Raw genomic sequence first — 20616 nt, 5'->3', positions numbered from 1 at the left:
GCCTCCAGACCAGCCAGGAGGGGAAGGACCACGTCAGGCCCAGGGCCTTGGGGCCGTTGGCATAGTCACTCAGATGTTACCTTGGGAAGTCGAGAGTTACTTGGGGGTGTGCGAGTCGTACTCAGCGGAGACCCTGGAAGGCTGCCCTGCGTGTAATGCAGGAAAGAGTGCTCTAGGGCCCCAGTTCCCCGCGAGACTCCAGCAAATCACATCCGCTCTGAGCCTCAGTGTTTTTCATCTGCAAAATGGGGGCAGTGAACCATGGTGTCTTTAAGCAGCTGCTGGCCCTGACATCCCCAATGAGGGAGGCTCTTCGGGGGCTGTGGGAGCTAGAGCTGGGAGGTAGCCACGGGTCTGTGTGAGGCCCGCTGAGGCTGCGGGCTCTGCCCCTGCTGCCTCGAGGGGTGGCAGTGGGTGCATCAGCCCCTGGGCGGCAGCCACAGAGCTATTAGGGTCCCCCCATCCCCCCACCCCCTCCCCTTAAGGGCCAGGAGACCGTACGCCTCCAAGTCCCGAGGCAGCGGAGGGCTGAGTGACGTCCCAGCGGCAGGCACAGTGCACGTGCCACCTCACCCAGCCCTCGGGGATGGCTCTCACGATTGTCATTTGCCCCAGAGAGGGCAGATGTGTTCCCGCGGTCACACAGCCAACTCCTGCCACCAGAACAGCGCAATCTTGAGCACAGAAACGCCCCACCTCCGGCCTGTTCCTTCCATCCACCGTGGCCCAGGCCCTCCATGCACAGACCCCTTGGACTCCCCTTGGGCCGGGAGAGCCTCAGGGACCAGGACAGTGGGAGGTAACCCTTCCGCCTCACGAGCGTCCCGTCTGCTCATCTGCACAAGCGCAGGTAGCACCTCCGCTCGCCCAGGAGACACCTGATGCCTGACGGCCGGGCTGGCGGAGGCCGGGCCCGAACGCCGTTCAGATTGTTGGACCGCGAGCCCAGGCCCGGTGCTGCTGCGCCACCCTCCACCTCCTTCCTGGGGGGCTGCAGGGAGGCTCGCAGGACCCCTCCTTCCACCGCCAAGTGCATCCCGGCGGGTAAGCCACAGGGCATGTGAGCCTATGGAAAGGGAGAGTCCGGGCAGAGCGAAGCCGCTTCCCAACTGGCAGCCTGGCCCCGCCCCCTGGCTCCCCGGAGAGGCCTCAGCCCAGACTCTGCAGCTGCCAGCACATCTGGATCCCATAAGCCTGAGGGGGGCTGCCTCGCGCTGAGCCGCCCAGACAGCCCCACAGGACCGCAGGCTGGGCTGACGCGGCTCCCACAGCTCCGAGGGGTGGCGAGCCCCGAGTCCCCGGACAGGGAGGAGGAAGGAAGCTCACCGCTCCCTTGGCCCTTGGAGGTGTGGCCCCGATTGCCCTCCGCAGCTGCCCTCGCTCCTCACTCTGTGTCTGTGAGTGCCTCCCCCCTCGGACTGGGAGCTCCTCCAGGGCACAGTCGACCCACGTCTGGTTCATCCTTCTATGAGCCCCCAGCGCCAGCCTGCTTGGGCCCTGTCACAACTACCGTCTCAGGTGTCAGGCGATTCTTTGTGAAATAAATGAGTGAGTGAGTGAATGAGAGAAAGGAAGCAGCGTCTCCATGCACCTCCCAGGGTGCAGTCAGGAAAAGAGAAACCTTACCAGCTGTTTTCTCGTAAAGGATTTTATACCAGGAGTTGGCTAAAGAGGAACAGGAAAGTCACAAAGGGAACCCTGGGGTCAGCAGAGACAGCCCTACCCGGCACCCGCCGCCCCGAAGCAGCTACCACAGCTAGCGCTGGGGACCGCGTGGCAAAGGTGGGGTCCCTGGAACCTAGAAGCTTGGAGGAGATGCCCCAGGCCCTGGAAGCCCACCTCGGCCAGGAGGCTGCCCTGCGGAGGCGATGCCGCCCGGCGGGGCTGCTGCCCCTGAAGCTTGCAGGATGGTCCCTCCGAGCCAGCCAGGCCTCTGAGGAGGGGGTGCAGCTTGTTCTGCGTGGGGAGGAGAGTTTGAAGCTGAGAATAAGTGCCGCCGCTGCCTGAAGAGCCCAGAAATAAACACTTCCAGTCAATTGATGCTTTTGACAAGGGGGCCAAGACAATCCGGTGGGGAAACCATTTTTTCCACATACGTTGGTGGAAAGACAACTGGATATCCACATGCACAAGAATGAGATTGGACCTCCCGCCTCACACCATATACCAAAATCAATTTGAAGTGTATCAAAGAGCTTAATGCAAAATGTGTGTAAGAGCGAAAACTATAAAACTCTTAGAAGAAAAGATAGGAATTAATTTTTATAATTTTAGGTTAGGTAATGGTTTCTTAAATATGACACCAAAAGCACAAATCAGGCCCTAGCTGGTTTGGCTCAGTGGATAGAGCATCGGCCTGCGGACTGAAAGGTCCCGGTTCTATTCCGATCAAGCCACATGCCCCGGTTGCGGGCTCGATCCCCAGTGTGAGGGAATTGAACCGTGACCATCAACCTATAAACCAGGAGGTCACGGTTTGATTCCCGTCAGTGTGAGCTCAATCCCCAGTAGGGGGCGTGCGGGAGGCAGCTGATCAATGATTCTCATCATTGATGTTTCTATCTCTCTCTCCCTCTCCCTTCCTCTCTGAAATCAATAAAAATAAAACAGTGAGTCACCACTTCATACCCATTAGGATGGCGATCATGAAGAAGACAGGCAATGACAAGTGTCAGGAAAGATGTCAGAAACTCTAAGCCTCATACCTGGCTGGAGGGAGTGTAAAACAGTGCAGCCACTTGGGGAGATTGTTTGGCAGTTCCTCAAAAAGCTAAGCATAAAATTACCAAGTGACCCAGAAATTCCCTTCCTAGGTATATACCCAAGAGAACCGGAAACACGTATCCACACAAAAGCATGGACATAAATGTTCATACTACTGTTTAGGAGGCCAATGCCTTATCTATTAGGCCACTGCATACTATCTACACTAATAAAAGAGAAACATGGTAATTAGTGTACGACCGCTACCCTTTTCATTGGCTAATCAGTGAGTATATGCAAATTAACTGTCAGCCAAGATGGCGGCCGGCAGCCAGGCAGCTGGAAGCGAACATGAGGCTTGCTTGCTGCAGTGAAGGAGGACTCCAACGTTCCCCACCTCACTTTCCGGCCTCTGAGCTACAACTCTAAGCAACTATATACTATGTTGCAAATAAGAAGCTAAACAAAACCCCAGAAACCAGCTTTCAGTCAGCCGGGCTTTAGCAACATTGTATCGATGTTTTCAGCGGCGAGGCCTCAGAGCTAAAGCTGGCCCAGAATAAAAAAAAGAAAAAAGGAGCGGTTGGAAGCTTCAGTCACTCGCTTCCGGAAAACAGCCCTCAGCCCCTCACCCAGACTGGCCAGGCACCCCAGTGGGGACCCCCACCCTGATCCAGGACACCCTTCAGGGCAAACCAGCCAGCTCCCACCCGTGCACCAGGCCTCTATCCTATATAGTAAAAGGGTAATATGCCTCCCAGCACTGGGATCAACGTGACAGGGGGCAGCGCCCAAACCCCCTGATCGCCCTACGGCTCTGTGTGTGACAGGGGGCGGGGCCACAACCTCCCTATCTGCCTTGCTCTGTGCCTGATAGGGGGGAGCTCCCCAATCCCCTGATTGCCCTGCGGCTCTGTGTTTGACAGGGTGCAGCGCACCAACCCCCTGATCTGCCCTGCTCTGTGTGTGAGAGGGGGTGGTGCCCCAACTCCCCTATCGGCCCTACTCTGTGAGTGACAGCGGGGAGCTCCTCAACCCCCTGATCAGCCCTGCTCTGTGCGTGACAGGGTATGGAGCCCCAACACCCCTGATGGGCCCTGCTCTGTGCGTGACAGGGGGCAGCACCCCAACCCCCTGATGGGCCCTGCTCTGTGAGTGGCAGGGGGCAGCGCCCCAACCCCCTGATCGGCCCTGCTCTGTGTGTGACAGGGAGTGGTGCTGCAACCTCCCCATCGACCCTGCCTTGAGTGTGACAGGGGGCGGTGCCCCAACCCCACAATCGGCCCTACCCTGAGCGTGACTGAGGGTGGCATTGCAACCTCCCGATCCGCCCTGCTCTGTGCATGATGGGGTGGCGCCACAACTCCCCAATCGGCCCTGCTCTGAGCCTGACCAGGGGCTGCACTTAGGAATTGGGCCTGCCCTCTGCCACCCGGGAGCAGGCCTAAGCCAGCAGGTCATTATCTCCCGAGGGGTCCCAGACTGCGAGAGGGCACAGGCCGGGCTGGGGGACACCCCCCCCCCGCCCCCCCGCCGCCGCCCCGAGTGCACAAATTTTTGTGCACCGGGCCTCTAGTCTATAATAATAAAAGCGTAATATGCTCATTAGACCAGGCATCCTTCCAGGCGACCTTCCCCAAGAAGCCAGGGCTGTGAGGGAAGACTGGGTCCCGGGTGCCGGAGGGAAGCCGGTGCTGGCAGCTGGGGGAAGGAAGGCCTACTCTTGCACCAATTTCGTGCACCGGGCCTCTAGTTGTTTATAATAGCCAAAAGGTGGAAACGACCCAGTTGCCCAACAACACAACAATGGAATCGTATTCCAGAATGAAAAGGAAGGGAGTGCAGATACACGTTACCACATGGATGAACCTTGAAAACATGCCCAGTGAGAAAGCCGGACAGAAAAAATGCCATGTACTGTATGATTCCATTGATGTGAAATGTTCTGAATAGACAACTCCATGGAGACAGGAAGTAGGCCTGGTTGCCAGGGCAGTGCTTGCTAGCGGGTACGGAGTTTCCTTTTGGGAAGATGAGGAGGTTCTGAATTTAGTGGCGATGATTGCCCAACTCTATGAGTACATGGAAAAGCCCCTGGGCAGATGTTACGGCATCTCACCAGTGTTATTGTTCTTTAAGTATAGTATATGCTGCTCTTTTTTGGCTCAGTGGACGAGGAGCCCAGCGTGGCTAGGAGGCCGGCTCCGGCTCGGCGTTCAGCTCAGTGGAGCCATTGTTCTGGGCAAGGTGGACGCCCTCCCCACCTCGAGGTTCGGGAATCGGAAAGAAAAATTCCGTGCGTGACTGCACAGGGTGTCGTCATGGTCCCTGGCTGTGTGCTCTGTTCTGAGGCATGCTGGTCTCTGACTCCGTGCAGACACTGCACCCACTATGGCAGAACCCCATCTTTCTAAGTGTGGCCTCCCACTGCGTCTTCAGTGGGTCCTGCCACTGCTTCTGGGCATCTTCGCGCTTCATATAGGCCCCCTCTGCCCTGGGAGCGTCCCCGCTGGGTTGTGGGTAAAGTCCATACTACTGTGCCTTCCAGCTGCAGAGCAGAGCCGGGGGCTGGGGATGGGGACGGGGTGGGGCATCAGGTTTGACCCCAGCTTGGACTAAAGGCCCAAGATGTGACCCTCTCTAAGCTCAAATACAGCATGGGGCAAAAGTAGGTGTATAGTGAGACACAGAGTATATTCTTATGTTGTTATTTATTAATTATCCTATTATTTTCCATACAAGCGACTGTAAGCTTACTTTTGCCCACCCCTGTATTCAGGAAGAGTTCATTCTCCTGGAGTCTGGGAGGAAACAACAGGGGGGAAATGATGATGGTGACGATGATGATGGTGATGACAATGATGAAAAAATGATGATGATGGTGGTGGTGATGGTGGTGATGATGGTGGTGATAATGATGATGGTGGTGGTGATGGTGGTGGTGATGATGATGGTGGTGGTGATGATGGTGGTGATGATGGTGGTGATAATGATGATGGTGGTGGTGATGATGGTGGTGATAATGATGATGGTGGTGATGATGGTGGTGGTGATGGTGGTGATAATGATGATGGTGGTGGTGATGATGGTGGTGATAATGATGATGGTGGTGATGATGGTGGTGGTGATGGTGGTGATAATGATGATGGTGGTGGTGATGATGATGATGGTGGTGATGATGGTGATGATGACGATGATGGAAAATGATGATGGTGATAATGATGATGATGGTGATGACAATGATGAAAAAATGATGATGATGGTGGTGATGATGGTGGTGGTGGTGATGGTGGTGATAATGATGATGGTGGTGATGATGATGGTGGTGATGATGGTGGTGGTGATGATGGTGGTGATAATGATGATGGTGGTGGTGATGATGGTGGTGATAATGATGATGGTGGTGATGATGGTGGTGATGATGGTGGTGATAATGATGATGGTGGTGGTGATGATGGTGATGATGACGATGATGGAAAATGATGATGGTGGTGATGATGGTGATGATGATGAAGATGGTGATGACGATGATGATGATGGTGGTGATGACAATAATGATGATGATGGTGATGACGATGATGATGATGGCAGTAGCGACTAATTCTTTGAGCCCTTCCTCTCAGCCAGGCACTACTGTAAGCACTTTACATATATGCTTAACTCAGTTCCCACACCCACCCTTTGAGGAAGGGGCTTTTTTGACTCTGCAAGATTTCGAAGCAACGTCTCCGTCAGGATGGTTCCCTTATGGTTAATGTCATTCTGGCATCAGCCTTTGCTGTGGTGGTGGCTCATCCTCACCAGAGGACACTTTCCCCACTGATTTTCAGAGAGAGTGGAAAGGAGGGGAAGAGAGAGACAGAGAAACATCGATGTGAGAGAGACACATCGGTTGTTGCCTCCCACACCTGCCCCGACCGGGGCCAGGGATCAAGTCTGCAACTGAGGTACGTGCCCTTGACCGGAATTGAACCCACAACCCCTCCGTCTGTGGGCCGGTGCTCTACCCACTGAGCCCAGCTGGCCAGGACTGACACTGGCCTTTAACCAATTTCCGCTTTTCCTGTTTGGCCGCTCTGACTCCTGACTCCTCTGCTGAAGCGCACGAGGCGTGTGCCCGGACAACAACGCCCCGTCCGAGAGCGGCCCCAGGCCTCAAGGCTGTGTCCCCGGAACCTGCTCCCTGGCCTCGGCCCGCAGACCTCTGTCCGGAGCCAGTTCTGCCCTGCCACCCGCTCTTCTCCTTCTGCCTCTGCCCATCCCCTGGCAGCCCTCCCACATCTCAACTCTGCTTTTGTCTCTCCCAGCCCGAGGCTCCCCTTCCTGTTCCCTGTCCCGGAGACGTCCCCACGTGCCCAATGGGTCCCAGAGAAGCCAAACAAACTTGAACATTTTTCCATCAGGAAACGCCACACCCTAGCTATGCCAGGAAAACAAAGCCGCTTTTAAAAAAAAAATCTGAGTCGGGAAAAATACACACAAATGACTCCATGATGTTTTGGTAAAGGCGGAAAAAAAAAACCCACACAGGCACAAAAAGCATTTCACAAAATGGATTTCTGGTCGTTGCAAAATGATCATAAACTGTCCCAATTTCCAGAGCATCCGAAAGGAAAACTCGTCTGCAAGCAGCTTCTTACTTTCCATTTGGGTTTGAAATGCGGGCCCACCCCCAGCTCCGTTACAGGTCAGAGCTGAGGTTGAGGGAAAATAGTCCACATGAAGAGAGGGAGAAACAGAGCAGCATTCGGTCCAGAGCCTAGAAACTGCTGGAAGCCCTCCACCCAGCCACCCCTTTCCCACCACAGAGCCATGGAATTTCAGGACTGGGAGGGACCCTCGGGACTGGCCCAGCCGCTACATCCCTGGACAAGCACCCCTCTTCTATTTTAAGATAGTCTGTAAGTCATGGAAAACACTGAAATTAACACTGGCTTAAAGAGGGTAGAAGTTCTGCCTTAGCAGGTTTGGCTCAGGGGGTAGAGCGTCGGCCTGTGGACTAAAGGGTCCTGGGTTCGATTCCAGTTAAGGGCACATGCCCGGGTTTCAGGTTTGATCCCCAGTAAGGGGTGTGCATGAGGCAGCTGATCAATGATTCTCTCTCATCACTGATGTTTCTATCTCTCTCTCCCTCTCCCTTTCTCTCTGAAATCAATTTTTTTAAAAAAATTTTTTTAAAGAAGTGCCCTGACTGGTTTGGCTCAGTGGATAGAGCATCAGCTTGCGGGCCAAAGGGTCCCGGATTTGTTTCCAGTCAAGGGCATGTACCTCAGTTGCAGGCTCCTCCCCAGCCTGGGCCCTGATTGGGGCTCATGCAGGAGGCAACCAATCAATATGTTTCTCTCACATCGATATTTCTCTGTCTTTCCCTCTCTCTTCTATTCTCTCTAAAAAACAACTGTAAAAATATCCTCAGGTGAGGAGAAGGAGGAGGAGGAGGAGGAGAAGGAGGAGGAGGAAGAGGAGGTAGAATTTTGCCCAGCCAGCGTGGCTCAGTGGTTGAGCGTGGACCTAGGAACCAGGAGGTCACAGTTCAATTCCTGATCAGGGCACATGCCTGGGTTGTGGGCTTGATCCCCACCCAATAGGGGGCATGCAGGAGGCAGCCGATCAATGATTCTCTCTCATCATTGATGTTTCCATCTCTCCCTCTCCCGTCCCGCCGAAATAAAAAATATATATATATATTTTTTTAAAGGCAGAATTTCATTTCTCCCCTCAGGCAAGAGGCAGAGGCAGGTAGTCAGGGCTCAGGGATTTAGCTGCTCCCCAAAGCCATCCGAACACCTCAGGCTCCTGCTCCCCTGCTCTGCTCCTCGACACTGTTTTCATCTCGTGGCCCAAAGCAGCCACTGCAGCTCCTGCCATGGCACCACTCGTGGCACCACACGCGGCCAGCAGACCTGGCGCGGAGGGCATGCTCATCACCTTTGCTATGACCCCACTGGCTAGACCGCACTCCCCTGTGAAAAACAATCGTTGCTAATATAAGGTGACAGGAAAAGACTTGACTTCTGGTGGTGGGCACACGGTGCCATATGCAGATCTTATAGAAACCCACCCACCTGAAATCTATATGTTCATGTTGACCAATGTCACCCCAATCAATTTAATACATATTAAAAGAAGAGGAAGAGGAGGAGGAGGAGGAGAACGTGGAGGAGGAGGAGGAGGAGGAGGAGGAGGAGGAGGAGGAGGAAGAGGAGGAGGAGAAGGAGGAGGAGGAGGAGGAGGAAGAGGAGGAGGAGGAGGAGGAGGAGGAGGAGGAAGAGAAAAGTGCTGGCGGGTGTGGAGCATCGACCCATGAACCAGAAGGTTGTGGTCTGATTCCCGTCAAAGCACATGCCTGGGTTTGGGGCTGGATCCCCAGTAGGGGGCGTGCAGGAGGCAGATGATCAATGATTCTCACTCCCTCTCCCTTCCTCTCTGAAATCAATAAAAATACATTGAAAAAGAGAAATAATTGTTGGGTGGGGAGTCAGGTTCCCAGCTATAAAGTCTGTTGCTGTGTGAGACAGAGAGGTGGGTATTGGTGAGACACCTGCCGTGTCTCCACAGAGGGTTTCTGTGGGAAAATGCAGGCCATTCCACGGCAAAATTTCCCAGAACGCACCGGGCCGAATGATGAAGAATGTCGCATTTTGTTTTGTTTGGAACTTGCAAGCATCTTGGGCACAGAGCCACCTCCTTGTTGGTCCAAAGCCACGTCCCGAGACAAAAATGTAATGGTTTTTGGATTCCGCCTCTCGTTCCGAGGGTAGACTATGTAGCCAGACGGCTCAGGTTTGACTCTGGGCGCCCTTCCTCCATACACGCCACATGGCTTTGGGCGAGTTACCTGCCTACTCGTGCCTCCATTTCCTCATCTGTGAAATGGGGATAATAACTCTTCCTGCCTCATATGACTGTTGTGAGCGTGCATGCGGGGGCGCCCAGCACAGTACTGGGCACGTGGGGAAAGCTCCATAGACACTGATAAGCCTGTTTCTGCTCTGCCCCTGAGCCTGCGGTCCCATCTCTGAGACTCAGTTTCCTCCTATGGAAAGTCAGGGGGTGTGGCTGCAAACGATCCCGCCCCTCTCTGTACCCACAGGCCACCCTCCTATCAAGGGGTGGAGCTTAGCTCTCACCCCAAGAGTTCCGTCTGCACCGAGGGCAAAGTGACAGAGAACAGGCAGCTCCCACTTCCTCCCTCTCGGACCAGCGCCATGTCGTGAGAAAGCCCACGTTGCGGCCTGGACAGCCCCACGTGGAGGACGAGTGAGGCTCCCGGCGCCTGAGTGAGCCATCCGGGAACTGGTCGTACAGGCAGCCCATTGTCTCAGCTGATGCCACATAGAGCTGAGGGATGATCCTGCCCTGCCCACGAAATTGTGAACTGGGAGCCCTGGCCGGTTTTGCTCAGTGGGTAGCGCATCAGCCTGCGGGACTGAAGGATCCCAAGTTTGGTTCCAGCCAAGGGCACATGCCTAGGTTGCAGGATCAATCCCCAGCCCTGGTCGGGGCACATGCGGGAGGCACCAATCAATGTGTGTCTCTCACATCGATGTTTCTCTCTGCTCTCCCCTTTCTCCCACTCTCTAAAAAAATCAATGGAAGACTATCCTCGGGTGACGATTAACAAGACAAAGCAAAAAAAAAAAAGAGAGAGAGAAATTTGGAACTGTGAGCAAGTACATGGTCTTTGTGTTAAGCTACCACATTTGAGGGGGTTTGTCATGCAGAGACGATGCCCACAAGACCGTTGGATTTGCAGAAGTGGGGTGCCGTGGGATGCCGAACACATTAGACACGTGGCCTGGGTCAGGTCGTCGCGGAAACTGTGAGGGAAAGGTCCAGGCTGGCAGAGCAGTGGGGCGCTTGCTACCGGCTGCGGAGGAAAATGTCACCCGGTTAGAATAAAGCTGACACTTGTTTTACTCTCACTGGCGAGGAACGAATCCCCACGCTAGGGTCGCGGGAATGGCCGAAACATGACACTCAACACCGGGCAGATGTCATGGAAGCAGTTAAGGAGGCCCCTAGACTCAGAGCTCGGGGAGAGAGGACACTGTGGCCACAGGGAGCAGCGTGGACGACGGGGGGGCTGGCAGGCCGGCTGTGTGACGTTGAGAGGGTGTGGCGTCCCTGGTTCCTTTGGGCGGATGTGATGGGCTTGTCTGTCTAATTCCACGGGCTGGCCGGGAACAGAACCGACACGCAGAGGTAAACAGGAACGATGCTTTGTCCTGCGATAAGCAGGTTGGTGAGCTGGGGAAGCCCGACCACAGGAGTGGAGTTGGAATCCCTGGGACTCCCCTGAGGCCGTCTGAGGTCCTCCAGGTTTCACTAAAGTCAAGGCCGTCCCTAACATGGGGCCGCAACTTTCGTCTTCGTAACACTGAGCGAAGCTGTTGCCGGGGTGAGCGAGCGAGCGAGCGAGGGAAAGGGTGTGCAGTGAACGTGGAGATCTAGTTACAGTGGTTTCCAAGCAGAACGTCAGAAACGCCGGCTGTGCTCGCTCAGCTGCCCGCTACCAAACACAGAGGCGGGAGGAGCTAAAAGGGGAACTGCTCAGGTTTTAAGGAGAATGAAGAGAAAATATAAAGGAGCCGAGACGTGCTGGCTTCAATCCTAAACTATTATGTAATTTCATGTTTTAAACGATGGGGTCGATTTCTCTTATAATTGACACTAGAATGAAAGCTTTAAACAAATCGTTGTGCCTGGGACAGAGCCTGGTGTGCGACTCTTCTGCATCGATATTTAAACAAATGCCATCCGACGCCTCTGTCTGCCAGGGCCCTGGGTCAGTTAGGCAGGTTCTTTACCTGCAATTTTTTTAAAATATATTTTTATTGATTTTAGAGAGAAAGGGAGAGGGAGAGACAGAAACATCAATGATGAGAGAGAATCATTGATTGGCTGCCTCCTGCACGCCCCCTACTGGGGATCAAGCCCGAAACCCAGGCATGTGCCCTTGACGGAAATCCAACCTGGAACCCTTCAGTCCACAGGCTGAAACTGGCTAGGGCTTTACCTGCAAATTAAGCTCTGTTTCCACAAAGAGCTTAATTAAGCAGAGCGAGTGACCCCAGCAGCGACCGGGGCATTGGGGAAGCGGAGAAGACCAAAAGCTACCCACAGGGTGTTTTCCAGGCACCGTTCACTTTTTTCTGGTGCAGCCACAATGTTGCTCCCCAGAGGAAATGGTCTGTGGCATCAAACGGGCGCGAGGGCTGGGGGGGGGCGGGGGGGGGCGGCTTCTGTGAGCTTCCCCCGGATGTCAATGGGCACGCGGAAGCGGACGGGTCGGTTCCGGCTCCCACGGTCCCCGGCACGTTGCAGGTGTCCTCGCCTACCTTTTCTTGTTTAATTCACACAACCACCTTCCTAAGTCACCATACATATCCCCATTTTAGAGATGAGGCTATTGAGGCTCAGGGAGGTGGTCACACAGTCAGGCTTTGAACTCCTGGCTCTCTGAGGATAAAATTCACGCTCTTTCAACCACACCAGGGAGTCCCAACCTGTCTCCCTGCAACTACCCAGAGGCCCCCCCCCCCAAAAAAAAGTCCCTGAGCTCAGATGGGGACGAGCCTGCATGGCAAATGCCATCCTTCATATATTACGATGCAAAAAACTACAACACTCATCTGTGCCAATGAGCAGGGTGGCGTGTGGACACCCCCAGCCCCCAGTCTGACCTGCCTCTCTCCAAAGGGCACCTTTGCAGTGTCATTCACTGAACTGGAACCATTGCAATTAGCTGGGTATTAATCATGGAAAAGAAGCAAAGGGAACATCAGCCATCACAGGCATGGCCTTTGGGCAGCTGCACCAGGAAGCTGCCATTCTGCACTCCCCAGGGAGCCACACAGGGAAGAGAGACGCACGCCCAGTCACGCTGGGCTGACATAGGGAAGGCACTTGCTTGTCAGTCACACCTGCGGACAGTAATGGGTGGCCAGAATGAGCACGGCCCCTGCAAGCATGTGAACATTTGGGAATACAGAATCCCCTCAGCAAAGACGCCTGCTCTCTGGGGCTCCTGTTGCGCTTGGCTCTTGGCTTTGGGGCTCTCTTGTTTGGCTGCTGCCCGTGTTTCTTCCATAGCCACGCGGCCCGGCCGATCCCCCATGCAGTGGACGAATGGATGCAGCAGGACACACAGGCTGGGCTAGCCTGACACTGGACTGACCTGGCTCCAACATGGAAAGGAAACCCTGCTGTTAGCTCTACCGAAACCCCGGCCACACTGCTTCTATGGCTGGACTAAGGGAAACGGGACTCTGGCAACCACAGAAGTAAGGCTTTCTCCTATATCCTCCATGGGGGGGGGGGGGGGGGGGACACACGGTCTTCACAGACCCCCCAATCTGTCTGTGAGTCTCAGAACACTCCTTTTCTTGGGATACTGCAAGAACTCCATTCCCAGTTCCCAGTGGGGGGAGGTCAGCCCCTCTCCCAACCTGTAACAGAACTACTGCTTATCGGGGCCACCATGCAACCATCCCTCACACTGTAGACTGTGTCCAGAGGGGCGGCCGTGGGGCCAGACTGACTCACACTGAGCTGTGTGAAGCTGAGTGAGAGAATCATTGGCCTCCGTTTTCTCATCTGTGGAGTGGTGGTAATACAGACATCTACCTTCCACGTGGACAGGAGGAATGAATGAGTTAAGGCATGTACACAGGGCAGTAGCAGACACTCTCTGTTCATTATTATTATTATTATTATTATTTGATGGATGGATTTTTTTTTTAATCCTTACCCAAGGAGGCTATTTTCCCCGTGATTTTTAGAGAGAATGGAAGAGAGAGGGAAAGACAGAGAGAAATATCGATGTGAGAGTAACACATCCATTGGTTGCTTCCCGCCTGGGCCGGGGAGGAGCCTGTAACGGAAGCACGTGCCCTTCACTGGAATCGAACCCGGGACTCTTCAGTCTACAGGCCAACTCCCTATTCACTGAGCTAACCAGCTAGGGCTGGCTGGCTGGATTTAACTGCAAAACTGTGAGGTAGACGGGACAGGCTATACTTAAGCCCATTTTATAGGTAAAAACATGGAAGCTTAGAGGCATTAAAAACGTTGCCAGAGGCAGAGCAGGTTTAACTATTCTCATTCTACAGACAGGAAATAAGGCTCCGGGATTTAAGTAACAAGCTCAAGGTCAGAGTCAGTGTCAAAGCCAGGCCCAGGCCCCACCTCGGCCCTCAGGAACATCCCCCTCTTTGGAATTGTGCACTCATGGGAAAGGGTTTCAAGAGGTCACAGGTGGCCTCATCACCACTGCCCAGGAGGACCAGCAGCCTGAGATGGTGTCGCTTGCATCCGCCATCCAAACCTGCCTGCCAGGCCTCACCTACTTAGGGCTCACCTGCCTGCCTGGCCTCACCTACTTAGGGCTCACCTGCCTGCCTGGCCTCACCTACTTAGGGCTCACCTGCCTGCCTGGCCTCACCTACTTAGGGCTCACCTGCCTGCCTGGCCTCACCTACTTAGGGCTCACCTGCCCAGGCCTCACCTGCCCAGGCCTCACCTGCCCAGGCCTCACCTGGCCAGGCCTCACCTACTTAGGGCTCACCTGCCCAGGCCTCACGTACTTAGGGCTCACCTGCCAGGCCTCACCTACTTAGGGCTCACCTGCCCAGGCTCTGCAGGAAGTGCCCTGGGAAATGTTGGTTCAGGAGAGCCCCCCACACTGGGCTCAGCGCCTGAGCCTGACCTGGACGGGTGAAAGGAGGTGGAGGACGCGACCTGTAGACCCGCAGGCCCACCGGCGCCTGGTTGGACAGAGGTCTGGAGCTCTGCCTGACTCCCATCAGGACCTGCCTCCGGGCTTCAGGTGCCGCTTGCCTGACCTTTCTCATGACATGAACACGGAACCCTGAGGGGGATTACTAAGCTTTTCATAGTCAGGAAGCAGACGGCAAGGGCGGGGCTGGGTGTCTCTGGACTTTTAGCGAAAGGAAGCGGCGTCTGTCTTGAAGGGAGGGAGGTGGGAAGGGACGGAAGGAATCAGAGTGAAAGCTGGAGGGAGTGTCTGGCACCCCCGGAGGGTGGGGGGACTGTGCTAGTTCAGGGTCCAGCACCGTCTCTGTCTCAGGTTCTGTCCTCAGCAGGGACCAGCCCTCCCCACACGCCCTGCCGCCCATCCCCGAGCCTCCTCCACCATCCTATGGAGCCCATGGGGCGCGGGAGGACTGGGGGGCGCAGAGCGAGAAGGGCCGAGTGCGGCGGGGGGCGGGGGGCGGGGGGCGGGGGGGGGAGGGAGGAGAATAACTGGATAAAGGGGTGGCGGGCAGACTGGAGCGCGAGCGCAGGAGACTCGGTGCTGCCGCCTGGAGGCTGCGCGGGGGACGGAGATGGCGGGCTGCGCCCTCCCGGGGACGCCCTGCCGCCGGCCCAGGAATCCGTGGGCGCCCGGGACTGCAGGTCGCCGGGGTGGGGGCCCAGGTCTCCGAGGCTTCCCCACCCAGGGCTCCGGTGTCCCTGGCACCCCAGCTCTCCCACCTCCGGGCCTTCGTTCCAGCTGTGCCCTGGGCCAGGAGCGCTCTCACCCAGGAAACTGCGCCCGGCCTCCGGGCAGCCTCCCCGCCGTCCACCCGCCCCTGGACGGGTGTCTGCTCCGCCGCCGGGTTTCCTCCGAGCCGGAGACACAGCTCCGCCCTCGGGGTCCGGCGGCCTCTCCTCCCACCCAGCGGTCTGCGGGGGCGGAGGGGGGCCCCCCCGCGAGCGCAGCGCAGGACTCGGGTGAACCGGCGCCCAGTGAACGGGAACATCTGGAGCCGCGGGGAGGGGGCAGGTGGCTAAGCCCCATCGAGGCGCGCCCCCGCCCTGGGGTGGGTACTAGGGATGGAAGGACTGAAGGATGGAGGCTCAGGGCGCGCGGCCTCAGGGAGCCCTTTCCTGGCTCGAGGGCGCCCCCCGGAGGCCCAGGCCACCAGCAGGCGCGTACCGGCCCCCACATCTGATCTCAGGGCCAAGGGTGCCTCCTGAGACCCTTAGGCCCGGTCTCTCCTCCCTGCTCCCCGGCTCCTCCCCAGCTTCGCGGTCTGGGAGGACGGAGTGGGGATCTGCGAAGACCGTGCGCCTCCTCCATGGGCACCTCCATTGGGGCGGGGACGGGGGGGTAGGGGGGGGAACGAGCATCCCAGGGCCCGCAGCTCTGAATCCGCCATGGACCAGGCCTTTAGGCCCGGCCTCCTCCTGTCCCCACGCTGGGTGGCACGCGCGCACCGGGGTACACACGCACGTGCCCACGCACTCAGGCAAACCCTCACTCCCCCCTGCACATGCATGCGCCCTCAGGCCTACCGTGCGGGCGCGCGCACTGGCCTTTCTGTGAGAGCCACCCTTTTGCCCACGTGCCTCATCTCCAGGATGGCTGGTGCTCCCCCAACATTGGAGAAGGCTGAGTCCCCACCCCAAACCCCTGCTGCTGTTCAGGTCAGCTGCAGGGCACAGGTAATGCTCCCCAGCTTCCCAGAACCCAGGCGATGCTCACCCTCCCCACCAGGCCCCTCTGCTCCGCTGCCCCATAACCCTCTCAGGGCCAGACCGCCCCGCAAGGAGATGGGCGAAGCTGGCGCTGCTCTGAGGGTGCGGTTGGTCCTGGGCCAGGGCGGCCTTCCTAAATAAGGTGCCGGCTGGGGTGGAGTTTGAGGTCACGCGCAGCTGGGGGAGGCTCTCAGCGGCCTCCCTCTCCCAACCCGTTCACCTTCCCCACCCCACCCCCAATTTGAAACGTCCCGTCCCGTTTATACTGAGGCCTCTCCCTGGACTCCCAGTCCCCCTGAGGCTGTTCTGCTTGGGAGAGGAGGGTTTTCCTCGTGCAGGGGTCACAGTCCGCCCTCCCTCTTCTGCTTCCCTGTGCGGGAGGAAAACTTCCCTAGCCTTTGGTTCCCTGGCTGGCCTGAGGGTTAACGGACAACGCAGATTAACCAGGGGAAGCACACAAATGTATTTAACAGTTTAACGTATACACGGGAGTCTTCAGAAGAAAAATGAGGACCCAAATCAGCGATGGGGGCCCAAAGCTCATGTACCTTTTGCATAAAGAGCAATGTGTTTATGGCAGCGGTTCTCAACCTGTGGGTTGCGACCCCTTTGGGGGTCGAACCACCCTTTCACAGGGATCGCCTAAGACCATCGTTTACATATACAATTACATATTGTTTTTGTGATTAATCACTATGCTTTAATTATGCTCAATTTGTCACAATGAAAATACATCCTGCATATCAGATATTTACATGACGATTCATAACAGTAGCAACATTACAGTTATGAAGTAGCAACAAAAATAATTTTATGGTTGGGGTCACCACAACATGAGGAACTGTATTAAAGGGTCGCGGCATTAGGAAGGTTGAGAACCACTGGTTTATGGGGATGTGACAAGACGAAGGGGCTTGGGCCGGGTAGTGAGCTGTGGGACGATGACTCGCAAGCACATGGGGGAGCTAATAGGACAGGGTTCTCCCTGCAGTTTGCTGTACAGGCCCATCTCGTCCTGGACACCAGTCCCTGGTGGCGAGAGTGCTCCCCTCCTGGGGCAGGGAGGCCACTTCCTCCAGGGCCTTCAGCTCGGAGTCTTCAGCGTGCCAGAGCAGCGTGTTTGGAGAGACATGTTCTGAACCCCCTCACCAGGAAGGGATTTCCCTCCGCACTGAGGCCCCTGGCCCCAGCCAAGGAGAGAGGCGCACCTGAGTGGTGAGTTGGGATGAGGAACCGGACATTCGCCAGTACCCTCCCCGCTGTCCCCAGAAAGCTCTTCCCTTTCCCACATGGGAGGGCGACGGCATTCATGGCTGCGTGTGACTGGATGGAGGAAGTCTGTCTAGTTCTGGATTCATTATTTTTCTTTTAATATATTTTTACTAGAGGCCCGGTGCACAAACTCATGCATGGCTCAGGTCCCTAGGCCTGGACGGCGATTGGGGCCGGCCGAGGTGGGAGGGACTGCGGGAGGTTGGCCATGGGAGCACACTGACCACCAGGGGCAGCTCCTGTGTTGAGTGTCTGCCCCCTGGTGGTCAGTGTGTGTCATAGCGACTGGTCAACCAGTCGGAAGGGAGAGGGAGAGAGAGAGAAACATCAATGATGAGAGAGAATCATGGATCAGCTGCCTCCTGCACACCCTGCACTGGGGATCAAGCCCACAACCTGGGCACGTGCCCTGACCGGGAATCAAACGGTGACCTCCTGGTTCACAGGTTAACACTCAACCACTGAGCCACACTGGCCAGGCTGCTTTTAGTTTTGACAATTATATAAAGCGACTATAAGTGTGAATGTGCAGGGGGTTTTTAGGTTTGTTTTTGTAGTGTGTTTTTTTGTTTGTTTGTCTCTATGTGCAGGGCTTTGTGTGGTAAATGTTTGGGTGAATATATGGGAAACTAGATTTCGCTTTGTGAGAAACTGCCAAACTGCCTTCCGTAGCGGCCGCACTGTTCTGCGTTCCCTCCAGCATCAGAGTGGCTGTGGCTCCACATCCTCACCAGCATTTGGGATTTCTTAATTTTATTTTTTAGTTTTTGGATTTCAGCCATTTGGATTTAATAGGTGTGCTGTTTTAATTTGCAAGTCCCGCGTATGCATGATGTTGGCCATCTTTTCATAGACTATTTGCCATCTGGATAGCATCTCTGGCGAGGTGTCTGTTTAGATCTTTTGCCCATTTTTAAACTGGGTAGTTTGTTTTCTTATTGTGGAGTCATAAGAGTTCTTGGCGTATTTTGGATACAGTTCTTCGTCAGCTCTGTTTTGCCAGTATTTTCTTCCTGCCTGTGGCTTGCCATTTCATTCTCCTGATGAAGTTCTGCTTTTAGAACTTCACCTCATCCTCTAACTCCGCTGCTATTAGTAATAGGAAGGCTGTGTTGATCTCCATGTCTCCGATTCCCTGTCCTCTCGGTGGGTTTGAACTTGACCGGGTGGACAGGATACATGAATTAAGCCTCTAAAACCCTCATACCTGTCACCTCCAGGGCTGTGATGAAGAACAAACGGGTTAGTGTTTCTAAACCCTTGGAACGGGGCCTGGAACATATTAAGTGCCCAATTACCTCAGATGATTATAATAATAAGCATTCCACCTTTTAGCAGCTTAATGGAGTCCATCCTTTCTCCTCACTCTTCCTTCTCAGAATGTTCCCAGCTGTGTTCACTTTCTAGATGAGTCATTTTGATTAATTTTTTTCAATATCCTGTTTGGATTTTATTAAATGCATAAGTAATTTAGAAAAAAACAAACATTTTAATGAGGTTGGGTTTCTTATCCAAGAATAAAGCCTGTTTTTCTTTAATTGAAGAATTCCGTATGCCCCTTTTCTTCACATAGAACTTACCAATCCTCGCTAAGTGTATTTCCTAACATTTTACTTCCTTTTTCCTTTTTAAAATGTACTTTATTTTCCATCACCATTTATCCCTCCTACACCCTCTCCCACCTCCCCCCACCACCCCCCTAATCATCACACTGTTGTTCATGTCCATGAGCTCGCTCTCTCTCTCTCTCTCTCTCTCTCCCTCCTTCTCTCTTCCCTTTGTTGCTCACCCCTATCTCCTTCCCCCACTTCTTTTTTCCTAAATGCTATTATGAATGAGGTATTTTCATCCAAGACATATTTCAACTGATTGCTATATATCTATAGTGTATACATAGGCAATTGATTTTTTTAATAGATATTTTTGGGGCAGTTTTAGATTCACAGCAAAATGGAGAGAAACATACAGAGACTGAAAATGCCCCCCACCCCACACATGCACAGTCTCCCCACGATCACCGCTCCCGCCAGAGCAGTGGGTTGGTTACAATTGCCGAACCTACGATGACATGTTATTGTCCCCCAAAGCCCATGAGGGGCCACTCTTGGTGCTGTACATTCTACAGGTTTGGACAAATGTGTAATGACATGTGTCATTATACGGCCATAAAGACTGGTTTCACTTGATTTTCAAATATTAATGTTTTTAAATCTTCTTAAAGTTTTTATGGTTTTTTTTCTACATGATTCTCTCAGCTTTTCTAGGGAATAATCTGAAAACAGTGGAATTTTTGCCTTTGCATTTCCCACACTCATCCTTACTTACGGGTCCTGTCTAACTGTGCGGGTTCGTTCCCCCAGAGCAGCGTCACACGGCAGCGGGGCCAGGACACCCTTGCCCTGCTCCCAGGGGATGGGAAGGCATCGGGGTCTCACCAGTGAAGGTCATGCTGGCTGTGGTTTCGTATACTTACATACTTTATCACGTGAAAGCATAAAACCTATCCCTACGTTAACAGTCTTTTCCCAGCATTAGGACTAGATGTTGGATTGTATCAGATGCCTCCTCAGCACCTATCAAGACACTCATTTTTTAAAAAATACATTTTATTGATCTTTTACAGAGAGGAGGGTGACGGTTAGAGAGTTAGAAACATCGATGAGAGAGAAACATCGATCAGCTGCCTCCTGCACACCCCCTACTGGGGATGTGCTCGCAACCAAGGTACATGCCCTTGACCGGAATCGAACCTGGGACCCTTGAGTCTGCAGGCAAACGCTCTATCCACTGAGCCAAACCGGTTAGGGCGACACTAATTTTTTAAAAAAATAGATTTTATTGATTTTTTACAGAGAGGACGGGAGAGGGATAGAGAGTAAGAAACATCGATCAGCTGCCTCCTGCACACTTCCTACTGGGGATGTGCCCACAACCAAGGTACATGCCCTCGACCAGAATCGAACCTGGGACCTTTCAGTCCGCAGGCCGACGCTCTATCCACTGAGTCAAACCTGCTAGGGCTCCTTGTACTTATTATTACTCATTTGATGTTTCTCCTACAATCAGTGCATTTGGTGAAAGGTAGGCTTCTCCACAATTCAGTAATGAGGCTCAGAGAGGGAAGCCACTGGCCCAGGGTCACACAGCGGGCAGGTG

Source organism: Myotis yumanensis, unplaced genomic scaffold (genome assembly GCF_028538775.1).
Source record: "Myotis yumanensis isolate MYYU_CA2020_CCGP unplaced genomic scaffold, mMyoYum1.0.hap1 SCAF_3, whole genome shotgun sequence".
Classification (NCBI taxonomy): Eukaryota; Metazoa; Chordata; class Mammalia; order Chiroptera; family Vespertilionidae; genus Myotis; species Myotis yumanensis.
Note: the sequence above shows the minus strand (reverse complement) of the source record.